Consider the following 21,065-nt stretch of genomic DNA (forward strand, 5'->3'; position numbering starts at 1 on the left):
TTTTTAATAAATTGAGAATAGGATACAAAGGCTTAATGATGAATCCAGAAATTTTACCTGGTAGAGGTATCTCGGTTGTTGTGGTATCATTTGTCAGCTTAATGGCCAACAGTAAATGACAAGTAAATGTAGGGGGGGAAAAAAAGAAAAGGATTCCAGTGTTTATATCAACAAAATGTTACAATTGTACAGCCATAATAGAACACCAGATAAAAATAGTGAAGTTTTCTTATAGTTTGAAAGTAGTAACCAATACTATCTTACACTAAAAAACTAATTTTATGAGAGCATGTGAAAACTGTGGATGCGCATCACCTTTACCCACAGCCTCCACCTATATTCTGCATAGTATCACCAAAATATTGAACTCCATACACTTAACTGAAAATCTTTGGAACCTTTTATTACCTTGACATTTTTCAAGTTGTGTATCTTTTCATAGGGGTCTTCTGCCTTAAATTTGTGAAATTTAAAATTACATGTCAAAGAACCTGAGACCTTGTGCAAGAGGGAGAGAACAAAGACAGCAGCAAAACATTGTCAGAGAACATCTCTTCACATTATTCCAGATACTGGCAAAATTATTGCAGGCATGAAAAACAGGCAAGAAATACACCCACTAGTCTCCAAAGTCCTTCTAGTTTTCCAGATTTTCCTCTTTCAACTTGAACTTCTATTTCTCTCACAGTTTTCACAAGAAAAGGGCAAACCTCGAAATAGTCTGATGTAGTTGTAGATTCATTCTCATCTAAAGAGAACTTCCGAGCACATGGAGGTGTACAAATATAAAAATAAACTGCACATCCCCACAGAATTATACAACCCCATGAAAATTCACAGAATTAAAAAAGCAATCTAAATCAAAGACTCTTTGTAGTTTTTAAATTTCTGAATTAGTTGATTCAAAATATAATGAAAACTTTATGAATATTTATTTTTATTTTGCCCAAACCAGTGAGCATCCCTAATTTATACCAGAGAGTATGAAATGTTGGAGAAAGGACAGCTGGGATGATTATTTCATTCATAATGCAGTTTTCTTCCTCTCCTGACACATGAATCATCTCAGTGATTTTATGTTCTCACTCCCTTATTCTAAAGGTACCAATGAAAATATCTTCCTCCTGGTTGAACATACAGTTAATTTTAAATTAAACAGCTGTGTCCTGGCACAATACACATATATCTCTGTTGCATAGCAAATGACTTGTAACTGGAATTACCAAAATTTGAGTTTTTGTCCTCCAAATGGTTAAAATTTGTTTTAAGTGAATAGTGTGAGACCAATGCTCCCAGTGTAAAAAGGTTTGTCAGTTTGAGTCCTCAGTACACAAGGATGATAATGCTGATCACTGTGTAAATACGCTGAGAAGTTTGTTGGAAGTTACAGTAGAGGAGACAGCTCGGGAAGTGTGGAGTAGGTAAGTGCAGGCTTTGATTTCACAGTAGATAGAGTCATTAACTTCTTGGATCAGTAATCATAGATAAAATAAAATAAAAAGAATAAAATAAAATAAAATAAAATAAAAGTGAATATGCTGTTTAGTAACTCAGGCAGGCTAGGACATTAAACATGGAATTCACATTATGATAACAAAACAACAATAAAGATGATGGGATCCAGTGCACATTGTTTAGATATGTAATGGAAACTGAAATCTTGGGCCCAGAAGGAAGAGGCCTCCTAAAAAACGGCAGCTCCCTTGGTGCAGTGGAGAAAGAAGAACCTCTGAAGGTCACAAATAACTAGAAGAGGCTGCATCACCAGACTGCATGCTGGGAGCGTGTTAGTTATCCAAGTTGGATAGACTGGTTCCTGGCCCATTTTTTCTTCCTGCTAGCATGTGGTAATCACTCCTGCAGTTATACTCTCTAGATTGCTCAAGAACCCAGTGGATGAAGTATGTCATCCACATTTTTTCATGCCATGTGCAAATTAAGTTTACTCTTAATTCACTTGTGGGTAGTGTAAAGTAGTTTCACAATGACTGGGCACTAGAGAGTACTTAACTCAGACGTGAAGAACTGTAAATCACAAGAACAATGAATCACCATTTATATAAACCACAAAAGTGAGCTTTGTGCTAAGTATAATTCAATCTGTCTATAAAAAGGATTGTCCAGAAATGGCTTCTGCCCTCTAAAATGTTTTTATTTGTCTGGAGTTCTCCTAGCACTGGATCTTTCCTTTTAACACCTGAAAGTTCAGTGATGAGAGAAAGGTCAAAAGTTCTACCAGTGGTCCAAATGATTAAAAGAGCTTTGTTGTGCTTTATGAGCTTTGTTGTGCTTTGCATGCTTTTTTAAAAATTTTATTTTTATTTTATTATTTATTTATTTACATTCTTTTCCAAGGATTCTCCAGAATACTCTGTTTCTCTGAAAGGTGTCATAGGAACATGTTAATGCATTTGTTCACTCTTTAACCTAATTTCTGTGTTTTAAAAGTGTCACTTCAGGTTTCATTATAACTAATTTCAAGAAACAGTGCATTCTGATATGAAAGAATGGGGGGGCACATGCCTTAAAAACCTATTTTCTCATTAATTGTCAAATCAGTTAAAAAAAGGATAGAATGAAGAGTATGGGTAAAGCTTTTCAAATAAAGCTTAAAGCCAGTGTTGTATTTTGTGAATATTTTATATCAAAACATTTGTGTTTGCAACACAAATGACATCCCTTCTTCTCTTTTCTGCATTTTTTCCTCCCTTCTTTATTTCCTTCCTTAGCTAGCATACCCATTTAATACTATTTCTGTGTGTGTGCATGTGCAATGTATTCACTTATTACTGTTAAAAACTTCACGGAATAAAAGAATGTCTGAGGCTGGGAGGCACTTTTGAAGACCATTTAGTCCCAGTCTGCTCAAAGCAAGATCAACTAGAGAAGTTTGCTTTGTGTGTAATTGGGTTTTGAATATCTTCAAGGACTTTACAGTCTCTCTGGATAACCTGTTCTTGTATTTGCCCACCATCATAGTAAATAAGTGTTTCTGGATTTTTTTTGGTGGTTTTTTTTGGTTGTTTTTTTTTGAACTTAAATGGAGTATTCTGTGTTTCATTTTTTGTCCACTACTTGTCTTATTGCTGGACACAAATGAGAAAAACCTAGTTCTCTCTTCACTGTTCCTCTAATGAGGTATTTATAAACGTGGATTTGGTCCCCCCGAGCCTTCGCCTCTCCAGGCTGACGAGTTCCAGCTTTCTCAGCCTCTTCTATCACAGATGCTCCATCCCCTTATCTCTGAGACCCTTTGCTGGACTATCTCCAGTACATATATGTTTCTCCAGTACTGGGAAGCCCATCACTGGAATCATTACTGTAGGTGTCTTATCAGGTCTGAGCAGCACAAAAGGATCACCTCCTCCAACTTGCTGGCAATGTCCTTCCTAATACAGTCCCAGGAGGTTGTTGACCTCCCTTGCTGGAAGGATACATTAATAGCTAAGGGTCAACCTGCCAACCACTTGGACTTCAGTATCTTTTGTCAACTGTTTTCCAGCTCATGAGTCCTCAGTTTCTGCTGTTGCATGGATTTATTCCTTTCCAGATGAAGAATAGTTTTTATCTTTGTTGAAATGTAATGAGATTTCTATTGACACATTTCTCAAGGCTGTCTAGGTTGCTGTCAACATGAACCCAGATCTACAGTTTTTCAAATCACTGCAATGTGTAATGAAGCAGGCTCATAAGATTAAGAAAAAAAATCTAACCGTATTAATTACAAAGACTAAAAGTAAATTCGTGTTTGAACTAGAGCTGCTCTTTTAGAGAAATATTCAAACATAATTCTCCAGTTATAAAGTAAAAACAAACAAAACTCTTATCTCCTAGGCTATAAGAGATAAGACAAGAGAAAACGATTTTAAGCTAAAAGAGGGGAAATTTAGATTAGATGCTAGGAGGAAAGTCTTTACTCAGAGGGTGGTGAGGCGCTGGATCAGGTTGCCCAAAGAAGATGTGGGTGCCCAATAAAGGCCAGGTTGGATATGGTTCTGGGCAGTCAGATCTAGTGGGTGAAAGCCCTGTCCACTGTAAGGGTTTGATACTGAGTGATCTTAAAGGTCCTTTCAAACCCAGATCATTCTCTGATTCTATGATAACTCTTGACAAAAACTCTCATCTCGTTTTTGTAGCTAAGAATCTATCTAGCTTTGGCTTGCAATTAGCAAAACTTCATCTTTTAGATTAAAGAACTGTGTATCCTTGATTTTTAATTTTGTGTCTCCTAAAAATGTGTTGTGTTCCTTGAAGCTATCGTGATAAGATGCATTTCTTTACTCATTGCAGGATTCTCAGGTTTCTCTGAGCCACATTTACCCTCTATCATGAGCTGCTGAAAGCAGACCATAATGCCACATCCTGGCAGTACTTGCATAGGTACAAAAATGTGGTAGTAATATAGGAAAGTTTTGATTGTCTAAGTGTAGGCATTTAGGCAATTTAGATGCATTAGTTTATCTTGTCTAGCTTCCAGCTGCCACTCCAGAGGGATCTTCATCTCTCACAAGTCCTTCTGTCATCTTTGCAGACCTGTTTGGATGTTTTGGGTACTGAACGGTGGGCACTAGGCACTCATTCAGGCAGACGAGTTTCACCCACGGTGTCCCTACATACAGTCCATCTGTTAATATAACCATCCACTTTATTTTGTTGATCTCTTCATCATTAGATCACATGAGAAATTATATAAATCTTGATATTTGCCTCTTCTACTTTTCTTCCTGAATTATTTCTTTTTGGGCTAGCAGCTGTTATCCTGTTTATCCTACAGTCTTATTCATTTTCTTGGCTTTGGCTGCGCACTTCAGTTGGTCTGAAATTTTCAGTTTACTGAGCAAATCAGAATACCTCCAAACCATATTCTCATTATGATCTAAATTTTCTCAGTCTTTGAATATCAGAAAGTGGCATAATAACACAAGAAAATTGTTTTTATGTTGTCTTCCAAGGGCTAAAAAGATCTCATTAGAAATAATGTCCCTTGGAAGTGATTTACCCTTTATGATTATAGGTAGAGACATACCAATCAACTTTCTAATGAAAGACAGGTTTCTCTCATATCATTCAGTCTCCTCAATGATTTAGTTCAGTACAACATTTTAGATGCCTTACAGAAACCTAAATATATCAACACCTTGTGTTATCTCAGTCTGTTTTATTTTCCATTCTGCAGTTATAAGAATTATAGAACTCCCTGTGTACCGTACATTTTGTCCTCTTGCTTTGATTTTGTATGTACTTAAAGAAAGGTACATCAACATTAAGATTGTCAGATGGATGTAGTCACACAAATGCAAAAGATTTATTTAAATGAAAGGAAAATTGGATTTTACCCTTGCTGATGCTAATGGACCAGTACATCTTCATGAATCATAAAGGAACAAAGTGTCCTTGTCTATATAAACATTTAGCTAAAGCTTAGTAGAATGGTACCCTAAGGGTAACTTTAGGACAAGGATAAAATGGTGACGGAAGGAGAATATGCAACCAAATACAGTTCTAGATGTACAACCCAATTTTTTGTTGTCTCAGAGCAAGACGTGTAAGTGATTATGATTAAGAAATCAACCAAAATTTCAGAAAAGATAACTTCATTTGATATTAAGCTTAAGGATCATATTAGGAGAAGGTAGGAGCAGCTTTTTGTGTTGAGCAGGGCTGAGTTCTTGTTCCTGTAGACCTAGCATAAGGCACAGAATACTCTCTCTGAGCTGAGAGAGTATTTGCCTCCATGGAACAGTAGGGACCTAGCAGAAGGCTGATAAGTGCTCCACTCATGGGAGATGGCTAATCACTATCCTATTCAATCCCCTTCTCAATATTTCTTTTCTATGGAAGGTTCTATCAAGTGGCTGAAGGAACTGAGATTGTTCAGTCTAGAGAAGAGGAGGGAGGCTCAGGGGAGACGTTATTTTTCTCTACAGAGACCTGAAAGGAGGTTGTGCTGAGATGGGGGTTGGCCTCTTCTCTCAGGTAACACCAATAGGATAAGAGGGAGTAGTCTCAAGTTGTGGCAGGAGAGTTTCAGTTTGAATATTAGGAAAAATTCCTTCTGAGAAGGAGTGGTGAGGCAGTGGCATGGGCTGCCCAGGGAAGTGGTGGAGTCAATGTCTCTGGAGGTGTTCAACAGCTGTGTGGATGTGGCACTGAGGGACATCACTAGTAGGCAAGGTGGGGGTGGGCTGACGATTAGACTAGGTGATCTGAGAAGTCTCTTCCAACCTTACTGATTCTGTAATTCTATGATTCTGTGACATCAAACTCTTAAACTCCTTTAAAAGTTATTAGGTCATCATCAATACTTCTCAAAGATGTCATTGCTGTGCAGGTTAGTGCATGAATTCCTGAACTGCAACAGTACAAACAAGACAAAAAAAAAAAAAAAGTGAAACCTCAAACCACTATAAGGAGAAACAATATTTTTTTATAGACACACAATATTCACTGCAAGTTCTGTTTTCAGAAGTGTCATAAATTGCTGCATCTTTACATTACCAAGAAGAATCTTTACATAACCGAGAGACTTATCTAGATGCACCAAAACAGGAAACTAAAATTGAAGAGATACAAAAACCATTTGCTAAATCTATAAGCACATTTATACAATGAAGAATTCTATCCTAAGTTTTTGTTTAAAATTTGATGGTAAAATAAAATGTAACTTTAAATTCAAATACACACCCATTTTTTACACATTTTTTATTCAAACGTATTTGTTTCCAAATAGTGCAGAACATCTTACTGCATTTTCCTATTTATTTGTGTTATTCAGAAATGAAACAATGGTGCTATTTTAACTATTATCAGAATACCTTATTATGTGGTAAGCATGAGGAAAGGATCCAGACAACTTAAGCTCCAGTATTGCTGGGTGAGGGAAGCGTGAAGAGGACAGATGTACCACCCCTACAGCAGCATCCTGCTGTTTTTTCCCCTCAGTGTTAAGATTACAATAGTCCTTATAGCCTGTCTATTACTTTAAAAATATTTCCAGAATAACTTATTCAGTTAAGTAGGTGCTTTTCTCTGTTCCTTCAACCCGCGTGAGTAACTGTCTAAGAATGTTTACAGGACATTTAATCAGCAGGATATACGTACATTTACAAAGGTAATAGGAAATTCCCTGTGGCTTAGTACCTAATTTAGTCATCTTTTAAGCTTAATGCATTTACTGTTGCAGCTGGAGTCTGGTACTGTCAAGAGTCTCAGCACAGAAAGAAAGTCCAGAACCTCATCTACCTGAAATGAAGTTCTCTATGTTTCAGAAAAGTCTAAATTTTCTGCTAAATTAAGCAGATGTTCTCTGGACATTTTAAATATAAAAATACCCATGAAGAAAAAGATCCTATAAATCTTGAAGATAACATCTATCCAAAAAAAAGGTAGAATTTAGTACTTATATATTCAGAAGAGAACCTAAATTTTCAATACACAGAGAGAGTACTTCCCCCAGAACTTAAGAAATAAGCATCAAAATAGGAAAAAAAAAAAATATGTATTTTTAAAAGTCCCCCCTTGCAATATCCTTTAAATCATCCCAGATCAGAGCTTTCATGATTTCTTGACACCTATTGGTACTATCTGCTGAACTTATTCCCTCACTTTCCTATTACATGTGCTTGAATTCTTCCTATTCCATCCTTATGGAGGTGAGAGATGTATACCTGAAAGTATTAAGCAATTCTAAAATTTTGAAAAAACTGATATTCTCTGGGATTCACCAGAATATTTTGCCTACTCATTTTCTTCCAGCTATTCTTATTTTGGAGGAAAATGAGGATTAAAATGTTGTTCTCAAATGTTGATTAATGTGAGATATCATACTACGGTTTGTGCAGAATTAATAAAGATGCTGTGGCATTACATAGTGCCAGGGGAAATAATGTGATGCAGCAAAGCACAATCTGAACTGTATTGTTTCTGACATCTTAGCAGATTTTGTATTATTTTCTTTTAATTTTTGAACTACTAAGTCCTGATGCTTTCGACTGAACATTTCCCTGGATACTCTGGGACAGTGAGGTAGCTTTCATTGTTACATTTGCTCGCAGGCAGATTCCATCTCTGGTGGCACACCACGTTTTATTCACAGAACAAAATAGAGACCAGACTGCCTGGCAAAACTAAGAAATGGAGAAAATTGGGATTGTAGCACCTTCTTTATCACCTTTACAAAAATCAGCAAAGTACCTATACACATGCTGCAGGACCACATGGTGTCAGGCCTAAGTCTCTGCTGGATAAAACCTCCTGTGCTATTAATAACGGCAAAAAGGGGAAAAAAGGGAGTAGGTAAAGAAACAACTCAGTGAAGCTATACACAGACTAAAGCACAAATTGCAGGATCATCTCAGGATGATGACCATGTGATATTTTCCGTACCTGACTCTGGTCTGCTTCACTAAACGTAGATAAAACCGTGCAGTTCTGCTGCCTTGATGTTACATCTGAGAAAAGAAATGCTCATGCCTAAGAATTACAAAATGGAGGACCAGAGAAATAAAATCTGATCCTCATTACATAGGCTCCTCTTCAGAATGTAGCTTAGATAAGTTTCAGTTCAACACAGGCAAACAAAAAAAACAACAAACCAAACAAAAAAAGGAAACAAAAATTGAAAAATTCAGCCAAGGAAGCCACTTATCAGAGAACCAGCTCTGACATATGGCATATCCATTTCCAGAAAGGACTGGAAATCTACCCGTTGAAAATTAACTCCCTCACAGATGCCTTGAAGGGAACAGCCCTAATGATGGTTGAATAGCTGCTGGCTTCTGGTTCTAAACATCCTTCCACGTGCTTTGGTCCTGAGGCTGGCTTTTAACCAAATTTTTGCCAAAATTCAGAGCATCTGACCAGCTGATCCAAATGATGCCATTGAAGAGGGCAGGATTGTGTCACATAACTTTATATGACTGCAGTGTGCATAACATTCGTGTGGATTAGTTAAGCTCTGTTTGCCTTGAGACTCAGTTTGCTTATTTGTCCCACACAGGTTGCTATGCTATGTCTGATACATTTCATGATCCTGCTCCTAGACTGCAGGCACCTGCATCAGAGGAGCTGCTCAGGGGTCACAATCTAGTTTTCCCTCCATGCAAATGGTCCTTGTCCAGAACTGTCAGGACCTCATTACCTAGTCCCTGCTGCATTCTGGTTCTACAAAGTCCCCTACACCTGCTCACCAGCTCTGGAAAGGCTGCCTTGAGCTGAGCAGAGTCAAGGATGCTCCTTGCTTACACAGGAAAGCAGTTAGGGATGAGGCCATTAATTCTCCTTTAAAGAGGTGAATGATGCTCCTTTCAAAGCATACATTACATAGCCCTGTTTACTTCAATGCACAGGAAGAATGCAGCAGAGCATAGACAACACCAGAAGTCACCCTACAGCCAGCTTTTTGTTATGTAATGCTGCAGTGCTGTGCAGTCAGGGTGACTGAGCGATCCTACAGACAGAAATCAGCTGTGAGGAACAAAATACCAGCACAACCTTCTGAAGGCCAGTTCCCAGTGCTCTCTCATGTTTCTGCTCTTATAAATAATTTATGCTTAATCAGTGTATTACTGGGCTTATTGCTTGAGGTGAACACGAGGCCGCAGAGACAGGGGAGGAAGGAGTTAACTGCTACTGCACACAGCTGCAGATTTTCTAACCCAGGGTTTTCTTGCATAGGTTTAACTGATGTGATAAGACACACGTCAAAACTTTGAAAGGTGATTGGTGACTCTGCGTACCTCTCTGGAAAGGCAGCAATTTAGAGTGATGAACTTTGAGAAAGTTCTTTCAAGGTCTCCAACTGTGCATGCAAAAGGACTGAGGTATCCACCTTGAATCACTTCCAAAATAAATACTAAAGCTGATTTGACCAGAGAATAGCCGATTTCTTGGCATTGCTCAGATTTGCCTACCTTTGAACTGCTGTTTTCCTCTTTCCAGGATGTATCTCAGTAAAATGATTGTACTCTGACTCCCTTACCTCAGCTTGTACTATATTATTCTGCTTGAATGCACAGAGAACTACACTGTGCAAACTTCCAGGGCATAAATACTATCACAATGAGATTCTAATGAAAATGTCTTACAATGAGTTGCTGTAGCAATGGTTGAAACCAAGTGAAATTATGAAGGTTGGGATAGCTGACTTTTCCTGGGATTAAATCTGGGGTGGGAATGGATGAGGCCTATTTGTCATTCTATGGGCACGACCCTGTGAACTTCATGACAGTATCTGTGGAGGTAGCAGGTGTATATAACTGGGTGACAGCACGTATTACAGTTTCTTCAATCAATTGTTTTGAGGGCAATTTTCTGGTAAAGACCAAATCAAACAGTCAGCATCACTGACACTATGAGGAAGAAAAGGCAGATAATAGAGATGTGTTTTCAGTTCAGTGCTCCTGCACCTGCTAGAACATGCAGGAGGGAAGTGTCTAGTTGTTGGCAGGGGAGCTGTGGTCCAGCGATCCCTTCCCACTGATGTGGAACCACACAGTCCTTCCCAGTGTCTCCATCCTCCTCTTCACCTCTGTCAATCCAGCTGAGTTTACCATGGTCTAATGCCACAGGTATTAATAAACGTATGTTGACTGTAAGAAATGAAGCAGTGCATGCGATGCATTTTACCTTATGTTAATATCCGCTCTGCATTAGATGCAGTTCATGTCTTCCGTGGGCCAGAAGAATAAAAGCTGACATGTTGACCTCAGTGCCTTTGTACCCATCTAGATGTGCTCACCAAGAGGCAGACAGCATACAGAGATAATACTCAACAACCAGACGGAAACTTTATAACAAATGGCAGCAAAGGGAGCAAAGCATGTGTAAAGCATGTTGACAGGAGTTCCAAACCAAGGACTGTGGTCTCTGGATGCTATATAAAAAAGGTGACTGCCTACTGCAGGTAATGACTGAATCTTGGGATTTTGTGCCAGAAAAGTAAGGAATTCTGCAGGCATCAATGTATTATGCTTTTTTCCTCCGCCATTTAAAGCAGAAGAGACTCAATAACTAATATTTTTTTTCCAAAGATTCTTGCAGAATGGGCTTGTGTCCTGGCTGTCCAAGATTTCAGGCTGCTCTGCAGATGCTGGAAGAGTCACTATGAAACCTAAAGGAACAAACAGAAACTTGCTTGGGAAGAGCCGGGCTGAGCAATGAGAATGCACAGCCTGTGTAAGAGACCTGGTGAAATACTGAAATATTTTGTTTTCACTTCTCAATTTGAAGTGTCTCTTATCAGTCCCCAAATAATTTTGAAAGTTACAGTGAGTTTCCAGAAGCTTTATTTCCATTATGGAGTGGAAAATTACTTTGAATTAATGGAAATGAACCTATTCCATACTACTCTTCATCACCAAAGTGTCATTCTGCATGGGCATCTTGGGTGAACTTCTTTTACTTTCTGAAAGAGAGGCCCATAATACAAGCCTTGAGGAGGATTGCAGACTAAAAAAATACAATCTAATAATCACTGTTGCCTAGTTCTATTCTTGTGCCATGTTAGATCCAAACAGCGATTTGTCTGTCTTGCTGAAGGTATGATACACTTCCTTTGTAAGAGAAAAGAAACAACATATTTATTGATCTAAAGAGTGATTTAACAAAGCTAATTGTAAAGAAGACAGCGACTTAACATGATACAAGATGTTGTTGTTAGGTAGGCTTGATTATTTACTGTATAGGGAGTGGGGTTAAACACTCATTTAGGAGGCCCCCTGGTTGAGTCACGGAGTTTAGGAAGAGCGAGCACTCTTGCTTTCTAATCTCCTTGAACCACAGAGATAAGGAGCCTAGGTGTGGATGAATCCACTCCTAGTCCCAGACTGTTTCAATGGTTTGTGTCTGAAGGATTGTATGTGCACAATCCTAGATTGACTGTGCACATCTTAGCTATACTTGCAAAGCTTAGCAAGCTGTTAGGCACTCACAAGGATCTGTAGTGGCAAGTAATCTCCTGAGGTCGAAGTATAAGGGATCTCTGCAGCAAGAGCAACCTTTAGAGACATCTCTACCTGATAGAAGATTCTGTCAGGCAGCCTGCTGTTGTACAGAGGAGCTCGGTGGGCTCTAGGGCTGCTCACTATTTATGTAGTAAGATGATTGATTAGCAGTCATATTTGCATGCCAACTGCACATGTTAATTTCTTCCAGATTTGGCATGAGTTGGACATTCTTCCAAATGTGGCTGGAGTTGGACATCGACCAGTGCTGTGGTTAGGTGTGCATATTGCTCAAATTAACCCCTGGCTGTTCTGTCACGTTTCATGAGAATCCACTTCAAGCAGAATGTAGCCATCATCACTGCTAATGATGGTTATTGCTTGAGCAGGGGTATGGGAAAAAAAGTTCGGGCTGGGGCAGGGGGAGAACATCGTCACACTCAGAACGGTAAGAATCAATTTTAAGCAGTAAAATATCAGACTGTTAGTCCCTTAAATAGTTCCGATACAGATGAAAGATTCTTTTGTTGTTGTTATTGTTGTTGCGTGTGTGTGAAACAGCTGTCAAGTGCTCAGCAAGCAAGATAAATCTTCCATTTTCTGTGTGTTTTTATCCATACATCTGCAAGACTAACATCTGCTGTCATATTTCTGTACTTGCAGGATATTTTTCATTCAGGTCACAGAAAAATGATAATTCAAAATAGATAATAATCAGTGAAAATGTAATGCATCTAAACTTTTTTCTTGTTAAGAAAATCTGTACCAATGTACCAAGCAGGACCATTTAGGAGCTGGCTGGAACAAATTGGTCATATAAAAGCAGTAAAAAGAAATCCGAATGTGGACGTTTGCTGAGTAAAGCTAATAAAGACACAAAGTCACAGTTGTCCCCTGCACTTTGAGACCCCCTCCAGCTCTGTTTGCAGTGTGCAAGGCTGCATGCACAAGCAAGAGGAATTGCACCTCAACCACACTGAGAAAATGTTAGACACCATGTCAAAGTTAGTTTCTAGGCTCCCTCTACAGTCAATGGGGAAAAATAGTTATCTCTGGAGGGCAGGTTCCCCTGCTTTTCTTGGAAATGTACTTTACAGACTTCCAGGTGACTTGATAGGAACCTGAGAACAAAAAAAGTGAGCAGTCTATGTATTTGAGCACTTTAACAATAAATGTAGGAACTTGGAAATTACCATCCATGCTAATGCTTTTTTGGTTCATTGCTTAACAGTTATTCGTGTCTATTGAATCGAAAAAATATATATTTTTTTAGTTGTTTGTTTTCTGTTTATCCTCTATGACAAAATGAGACCCTTGGCCAAATTTGGCAGCATATGATTTTAAGAAGGATAATTTTTTTTTTCTTATATTTTAGCTTTAAGGTTTAATAATTAAAAAACTGCTTATGAACCTTTACTTTGCTTAAATTAAAAAAAATAAAATTAAGTGGCTGGTCATCCACAACATCAACAGGACATCCCTCGTTTGAGAATTTGTCATCATCAGTTGTCATTAGCATTGAACAACTTATATCCATTATGGTGTTCTATTCCCGACTGCAGTGATGGTCATAATCTGAGAATAACAAGCTTCTGTAAATTGTATTCATCATAGCACTTCTGCAGATTTATCAAGTCTGGTTTAGTTACTTTCTTAATCTATTCCTGGCTGTGACCTCAGTTCTGTTGAATGATGAGGTTTTATTCTGCTTTTCTTTCTTTCTTTCTTTTTTTTTTTTTTAAGGAACAGCACTAAAATCACTTTTTCCTCCTGTTAAGGAGAAAGTTGTAGAAGGAGATCTTCAAGGAGATCCAAATGCTATATTCATACAATAGACAAGAACAAGTTGTTCCAGTGACAAATACAAAAGACAAACGATAGGATAACCTTTGTGATAAAGACTGTGAATTTCAATAAGAACTAAAAAAGAGAGGGGTCGAACAGAAGGCAATGAGATAAATTTTCTTATGTCAGAATGTGTAAAATTGATTCTACTTTGCACTTCTTAATTAATATGAACGTTTCAAATGCTGGTTATTGCAAGAAGTGAGAGGGAGAGAGTTTCTGTCCTCTAAGCATATACTCTCAATGCTGTAAGTCTTGAGGTAGATTAACTGCTCCAGGTGCTATGCTCTGCCAGCAGACTCTGATAAGCACCAATAGAATACGGACCATATTAACAACGATGGACAATCTCAAAATCCCCGTTAATCATATGTGTTTGCTGAGTAATAGCTATAGCACTGCAGATTTTGCATCTGATAACTCTGCAGAGAACTAGCACTCTTGCCGCACACTTAATGTTACACACTGAATAGAAGTTAACAAGTAATCATGAAACAGAGTCTCATTTTCACAGAGTGCACAGACACAGCTCCGTTGCATTGTCCCGCAGTAACTACTTTTAATTAAAAAGTCATGCTGCAGTGGCTTCTGAAAACCTTCTGATTCAAGCCACTCTGGTTTGTTTCATATGTCTGTCCTTAACTTAAATGAACAATGACCCCCCTCCATTTTCAGCCTGGAAGAACTGACAGAAGGATTCCTGTGCTCAGCTTTGAAAAGGCAATTTTTCTTAGCATTGTGAACACTAGATCCCTGCTTCACTGTTGATGCCAAACCTTCTGACAGGGCAAAGGCAGGAGTTGAGCTCATACATTATGAACACTGTGGTTTCTTGGTAAGATCCCCAGCTTCAAAATACCCAAGAAAACAGGAACTGCTTTTCTTTTCCCATTTATTTTTACCATTACCATCAGCAGCCATTCTCAGCTTTTACAGTACTGTGCATGCATGTTCTAAAAGGCAGCTAGTGCATGTGGTGTTCTCTACAACCGCCCTGTAAGTCCAGATAGAGAGGCTTGTTTTTCTCTTTCTCTTCCACGCACACCCCCACAAGGTTCTTCTACCCCCAGAATTGCAGAAAAATCTATTAGGGCAACCCTTAAGTGGGGCCACAGCAGACTCCGAATCAAAACCAAGCAAGTCTCCACAGACGTCCAGGATCAGCTGAGGACTCCAAGATGCTTTAACAATTAAGTATGTTATTTTCTAGGAAGATTGACGGGTGTCAATGCTGTTTATAATAGCTTGTGTAGAAGCGTTGTTTAGGTGTAACACAGCACAGACAATCTTTCTATAAGGTTATACAACTTAAAACCTGTGAAGTCTTTAAACTTGCAGCAGAAATGTTAGAGAGGTATGACCAAAAAAATAACTCTCTCCTTCCTTAAAACTAACAGGATTCTTTGTTCTGCTGTTGAGTGTTTTTCCATTCTCTTTCCATCTTTCCTCTTATACCACTAAAGTGAGAAAGTCTTTTGTCCCTAGGGTGGCCCTCTCCCCTCCACCAAGATGTCTTACTCAGCCAGTTGAATAAGTAAATAATCTCCTGCCTGGCTGATTAATATCACAGCACTTGCAAGCAGAGTGCGAATTGTATATTTACTGAGGATGGTGAAGTTTTCTAACAAGATTTGGTATGCATAAGCTTTACTTGCACAGATTTCCCCAGATCATTTTGCCTTCTCTCTAAATCCTCGGCCAACTGGAGATAAGTCTGCTGAATTCAGAAATAGTTTTTCTGAAGGACTTGTATATTAATTCTTTGAACTCCAAATACTCACTTCCCCAGTCGCCTGGCATGGCTCAGGTAGGTAATGGGCACACTAATTTGTGTCCCAGGTGAAGCAGAACATCTCCATGAAGGACCAGGTCTCATTTGGAATCAGCATGTTCCCTCAGATTAGATTTTCTCAATTTGGAGACCACAGCAGTGACTGGAGATCGTGGGGCTCCCCTTGGCTCCCTTGGTTGTGCTATCACTACTGCTTGTGGAGCTGGGGGTGTAAGACTGCGTCAGTGAACTTGTCTAGAGGGGTGTATTTCTGGTCAACACAAAGGCATAAAGGCAGTCCTCAGATAGTTCCTCACGAAGAAGGGAGGTGAATACAACTTAGGGGCTGCCTGGAGAAGGACTGAACAGCTAAAGAAGTGTAAGGAAGGAGGGAAAGAGCTCCTTAAACGAATCACGCTGTTGAGACTTCCCAAGAAACTATGGTCTGAGTGGTGGCTTTCCTGGGTACTACAGCTTCAGCTCTCCTAGCCCAGAAGTAGTTCCTTTATTATTTGCAAATGCCTGTTGCCTTCCTGCCTGTGGGCTTATGGAAACACCTAATTTCCTTGTATGCAGACATCTGCATATTTGCTGAATGCAAATACATGTGCATAACTTTCTAAATTCCATTTCTACCATCACTCACTCTTGAACAATTTTAGCTTTCTAAAATAGTATTTCATTTAGGTTGTCTATCTGCTTTTAACATTAAAATTTTCAATATAAATCTCTGGTAAGGTCAACTGCTGCCCTAGTTTCATGAGTGTCCCTTTTTCATAATGGTAGTCTCAGAGATGATAAGGTGCCCTAGATTTAGAAATCATTGGAGAGTCTTTTGCTGCCTTGGATACATACTTACAACAATTTTGTGAAAGAAAAATGGAAGACTGTCACGGGGATGAGAGGTATTTTAAAGTGACAGCAAAATAAAATACTATTTTTTTTCCTTTTGAAAAGACATTAAATTCTCCCTGATCATTTACATTTTTCTGCCACGCTAGGTTGCTCATATTCATAAATATTTCAATTGAAATTCAGATTTAAATGGACAGTAATTTTATTCACTGTTGAAGTGTGTAGTTGCAGAAGTAAAAATGCTATCAGAGCTTATTTCAACTGATTTTTCATTCTTCCTAATGCTATTGCAGAAACTGAAACCAACTCAGCTCACCAATCCAATGCCTAATTTGTTTTGCATCCAAAAATCCTCTGGTAACTTTTTCTTTTTTTCATATTAGTAGGTAATTTATATCAGACTTACAAGCTGAGCTGAACTATTGCTTACTCTTCCCTAATTTTACAAAAAAGGTGAGTGAATCTGAAGCAGCAAGGGAATGCTGCCAAGGCAAATGATTGAGCTCCAGTTTTGCTTCACTAACCCTGGTCCTGACTGCCAAAAGTCCCACTGCAGGTGGGACTGCCCTTCCTGCCCACAGTCCAGTCTGATGCAGGTTGCTGTTTTTTTCATTAAAAGATGCTACCAACAGAAGTTAACCATTTCAACTTTATTTTTCAGGGCATCTTATCAAACCTGTCCACTATAAATAAGAAACTGAATCAACTGGAAGAGATTCAGAATTTAAAAAAAAAGAGGCACCACCTCCCATGAGTTTCTGGGGTGATGTAAAGTACATACAGCTCTTTGAGGGTGCTGCTAATATTCCTCTATAAATTATTAGAAGTATCAGTGCCAGTTCCAATTAATTTAGAAGTGCTTAGCAACTGATGCTATGGGAAAATGTTAAGGTAGATAGACAGAGAGATAAAAGGCTCTTTTCCCACGTGATTCTCCTAACATATGTCTACTCCTTTCACCTGAATTCTGGAAAGAGACTGGCCGCATGAATATACGCTGATGGCAAGTGGTACTTGTAGAAAATGCTGGATCCTTCCTCCTTCATTACTATCCTTCCTCTTCACTGTCCACATGGTTACAGGTTATCATATGGACTAACTCAAGAAAATAAAAATGATGTCAATAAGAAAACAAGATTTAAGAATATGAAGAGCTGGAAAAAAAAAAGCCCAACATGTTACTAGTTTTGGAAACAGCAACAAGCTTTACTTAGGATCAGATGTAACTACCTCTCCAAATGTCTTCACTGGAGCTTTGAAGCAAAGCATTTGAGCCAAGTAAGGAAAGCAACATCTGGCTTCAAAAATTTAAGTATTCTTGAAATCACATACAATGACATACCTCATTCCTCTCTCTGCTCTTTTCTATGCTTTTGTTTAACACTTTCTCTGACAGTCAAGGACAGTAATAATTAGCTTTCTGGATACTTCATTGAATCCACTAAGTCAGTCCTTTGAAAATGATGCGCTTTCACTGATTTCACCTACATTAACGGAACACATTAAAATTTAGACCCATTCTGCCAAAGCTATGTTTTTATATTACTCTTGATCAGCTCTATGCACAAAGGAGAAAGCAAAAATAACAAAATGCTCTCATTCCTTTTGTATTTTATTTTATTTTAAGGTATTTGAAAATACACTGAGATTTATGGGGTCTCTGTTTATTAAAAAAATTAAAAGAATATAACCCCATGCTTAAATAAAACAACGTGTCTATAGTATGTTTCCTTTGTGCACTTTATTTCTAAATTTTAGCCCTCAACTGATCCTGCATTCTTCTTCTTCAGGGCCAAGTGCTTTGAATGCTTTTAGAAGCATTCAAATTTGATTATATCTTCACATTACAAAATAGATACTTATGCATGTTTAGGTGTCCTGAAAGCAGACTGTGAGGTATAAAAATGTGCTTCTTTAGATTAAAAAAAAAAAAAAATCGCTGGCTGTTTCACTAAAAAGGAACAATGATGTTCTGCTAGCACCTGTCATAGTGCTTTCTGCACAGGTTACTTCACTTAAACCTTTTATTCTCCTAAAGAAAGTGGGGAAATCAAACCTCAGAGATAAAGAGCCCGCAATAACTGCACACAATTTAGTTCTCAAATGGCGCCTAACACGATTAAAATAATAAGCATCACACTGTGCTCAACAACACTTCAGCTAGCGTAACTAGGGTATAAAACATTAAACATGTCTCCAATGCAAAACGTTTTACATCAGAACTGCAACAGCAAGTCTGAAAGAGCATTACGCTGTGGGCTACACTGCCATCAAGCCAACTATGTTGGTAAAGATGGGGAAAATTTACTGACATGTCCAAAGACTGGCCAAAACTAGAGTCCAAGAATTCCTTCAGAGAAATCTGTCTGACAAAAAACTGATCTTGTTGCTGTAAGTTAACAGTCAGTGATTTCTATGATGCTAATATCAAGTCCTACATCCAGAATTTTTGATATTGTCATTCAGTAAGTTCTTGCTTAAGTACAAAGATCGCCACAGCCTCAGGCTGCTCTGAGGTGACTGCTGTCCCTTGGGCTGGAAGGATGGCTGTCTCATGCAGCAGTAGCCAGAAAGTATATCGAATGCCAGGCATATTAGGAAAGAAGAAGCAAAGCAACTTCATAATGGCTTAACGTAAATCTATGGGGTGTTTGAGTCTTGAAGTCACTTAGTAAAGATCTTATGTTTCTGTTTCAGAGCGGGTAAATTGCATACAAGACAGACCTAGTGTCGGCAACAAGAATGACCATAGGAAGGGAGAGGTTCTAAATGACTTTTAGATGAGACTAAGGACTCACTAGATGGGAAAAGAGAAAATTGAGGGAGATCTGAGACAGATAATATGTCCAGTGATCTGAACATCAACTGGAAATGCATTTTCACTATTATTTCAGTGAAAGATCCAACAGGGAGATAATGAAACAAATAAGAGAAGACTGTTCTTCACACATTGCTTATGTAACCCCTGAATCTTACAACTGGATGTTGTCAATTTATAAGTTTGCATGAAGTCAAGAAGCAGTTAGACAAATTAAGGGTGCTAAAATTCATGAGTGATCATCAGAGGCAAAGAGAGTGTCCCTGCTCTGCAAGTCTCTGAACTACGAGACTAGTCAAGCATTTTAAGGAAGTATTTCTGAGTATGCTAATATTGCTTATTTTTATAATGGTTTTATGCAGCCAACCGTCCTGGGTTGGCACTGTTGGAGGACACATTATTGGCTGGACTTTTTTGGACTAACTTTTCTTACAGTTTTATGTTGAATACGTTAAAAATGATAGTGAAGAGATGTAAAAATGAAGTCCATAGTTCAATATATGGGAAAGATGCACCAGGAGAATTAGTTGGTTAAATTATGCCCCACTATGGCTCTTTGTGAAATTGATCTTTCATAATTTCAATCATCTTGGGAGCAGCAAAAACATACTATTTTTTGCAGTCAGTAAGTGCTATAAATAATTTTTCCTGGCTGACTGGCTCTCTGGGACATTCACTATTACCTTTGACAATTCACTGGTCTCTTTGGGGAAAGAAATAATTTCCAATTTACTTAGCTTTGCATGATAACAAGGGCTCCCATGGCTTTCTATTTTATGTCATGTTTAACTTCTCCAGCAAACCAAAATTCTTATGATAAACAGCAGTCCTCCATAATGCATGGAATGCACTGCCATACATACCAAGAAATACTTGGTTTATAAAGTTAGCATCAATAACACTATTTTGTCAGATCAATCTGGTTTCTCTGTTTAAAACAAAACTACTATGTGTCATGTGGAAAATGCAAATTATGTCCGGTGTCATCAGGACGAATTAGCGTGAGACAGTAACAACAGGTTTTGCAGCCCACACAACCAGGCATGAAAAAACAACGAAGGAAGCAGAAAATCCGGTGTAATGACAATCAGTGTCCAGCTATCTTCTGCTGTCATTTTTAGAACAGAGATATAAATATTAAAAGTCTGAGTATTACTTTAACTTAAGCAGAAATCTATGTTCTTTAGTAGAATTTCTTCTGTTTTATGCCAGAGATTCAGGCCTCTGGGCCTTCGAAACACCTGAAGGTAATTCTTTACATTGCACTTCAGACTATGGAACTATATTGCCTATAATTACCTAAGATTTGGATTGATTTTTGTAGATGTTAATGCTTTCTGTAGCAGGAATGGGCAGTTTAGTAATATCTGATACTATCTGAGTTGTTCAGAAATGCTGAACTGAAATAATCTCTACCCTGCCACAACAAAATTGTCTTGCAGTCAATAACTTAGAATAGGATCTTTGTATAGAAGAAAGAAAGAAGCAAAATGCAGTTGGCTGTAATTACCATTGAGAAACATGTTAGATAGATTGGAATGAATTTTCTGATGTCTATTGTTCCCTTGTATTTCATGATCATCTAAGGCTTCATCTTGATGTGAACATGTGTGGGGGGAAAGAAGACTAAGCAATTTCTATACTGTGCCCATTATGTGCTGTGAATTGTTTTTTCCTCCACACAAGGAAACTGAAATCTGATGGAGATAACAGAACTAAACCAATTTCATCAGCATGATCTTCTTAGATCTCTTTTCTTTGGAAAAACTGTAGTAATTTCTCCAGAAGGTTAAAGTTACAAAGGAGGAAACTGATACTCAGGAAAAAAAAAAAA

The sequence above is a fragment of the Meleagris gallopavo genome, chromosome 1 (genome assembly GCF_000146605.3).
Source record: "Meleagris gallopavo isolate NT-WF06-2002-E0010 breed Aviagen turkey brand Nicholas breeding stock chromosome 1, Turkey_5.1, whole genome shotgun sequence".
NCBI classification, from domain to species: domain Eukaryota; kingdom Metazoa; phylum Chordata; class Aves; order Galliformes; family Phasianidae; genus Meleagris; species Meleagris gallopavo.